Genomic DNA, 1,713 nt, shown 5'->3' on the forward strand with positions numbered 1-1,713 from the left:
TTAGGACCATTTCTTGGTAACGTTGAGATGGTTGAGCTGGTCTGCAAACTATCTATGTGTGGGGAACTTGGAAGTGGTGGCCACCTTGATGGCCTTGAAAGCCTGAGCCCTGGGCTCCATGGCATGGCCATACTCCTGCTCCGCTGTCAAGTAGGGCATGCTCAGACAGTAGTGGTTCTCGGCCTCCACCTCCAGGTGAAGGACCATGTTCTCCTTAGCTAAAAAGGACACTGCCTGAGGCCGCTGGTGCTTCCAGATCCACTGCTGGCCCAGGGATGAGACCACAGTGGGGGGGCATGTTTGACCAACACAACTTTAAAAATTAAGTTTTAAAGGCACAAACCAGAGTACAATGTTGGATGAATTAAACCATTGTGTCCATGGAGACCTATTACATGGCTTACCTAGAATATGAGAGCAGTCTTTGGTCCATCTTAAGATACATTTTTATAAGCATAAAAAATGGTAATAAAAAGTCTAGAAAATTCAGCTTTAAAATATTTGCTTATTTTAATGATAGTCCCTAAAATTTTCTATTATTTTCTGATTTTCTATGTGATTTACATAAAATGGAACAAAGCACTGGTATGATGACACAGTAGGTAAAGGCATTTGTCCCCAACCTTGATAACCTGTGTTCCCAGGATCCACATCTTAGGACAGATCCAAATTTCATAAATTTTTTTGATCACCAAACATGAGCTCTAGCACCTGTGGGCATGTGTATGTGCACAAATACACAACTCATGCACACAAATAATAATTTAATAAATGAATGCCATAAAAATAAATCAGGTAATGATATAAGCATCAAATAAAGAATGTAATTTGGTCACCAGACTTAAGCAATGGATCAGGAACTGACCTGGAAGCCCTTGGCAGGAAGACTAGCTTTCCTCATAGTTCTAGAGGATAGAATGCAAACCACTAAGGGAGAAAAATCTATCAATGATCCAACCCAGTCTTAAAGCTGAATTACCATAATGACTGGCACTGCAAAACTACCTCTATTGGCCCAGTATTTCTACTGTAATCTGGGAGTAATCAACAGCTCAGAGACCATTGAAGAAGAAGATGCAAAAGGATTGTAAGAGGCAGAGTTGGTCCATGAACAAAGGGAAGCAAAGGCCTTCAGTCAGCTGGAAGACTGCACATATGAATTTATGGCAGTGGTGGCAACAAACACAGAATCCAAGTCAATTCAATCAGACAAGGGCCCAGAGTGGATGAGGGAAATGGTTGCAGGTCAGCTCAAGTCTGGGAAATATTTGAGACTGATCACTGCTGGGTGAGGGAGAGTAAACTTTCTTTACAATCTTGATAGGCTGACTAGACTCCAGTGGATGAATTTTACTGATGAACATGCAGGTTCAAATGCTTGACTGTATAGGACTTAACATTTATAGCTAAATATGTGAGGTCTGGTGGGGGGTTAGGAGGTATGGAATGGGGTGGGAATCTAAAGTTGATTAAGAACTGTTGCAGGAAATGCATGAAAGTTGAATACTTTTTTAAAAAGAGCAATACAAAGTATACAATCTATGAAAACGAAACAAAACACTATTGAATGATTGGTAAGAAGAAATCAAGGAACTAAAATATTGTTATAGTGGAATGAAAGTAAAAATATAGCCTTTGAAAATCATTGAGACACAGTGAAGTCTTGTGAACAGCCATTAGAGTCCTGAGTTTCTACATCAAAAAATTTGAGAA

The sequence above is a fragment of the Nannospalax galili genome, unplaced genomic scaffold, assembly GCF_000622305.1.
Source record: "Nannospalax galili isolate Female #2095 unplaced genomic scaffold, S.galili_v1.0 scaffold1045, whole genome shotgun sequence".
Taxonomy (NCBI): domain Eukaryota; kingdom Metazoa; phylum Chordata; class Mammalia; order Rodentia; family Spalacidae; genus Nannospalax; species Nannospalax galili.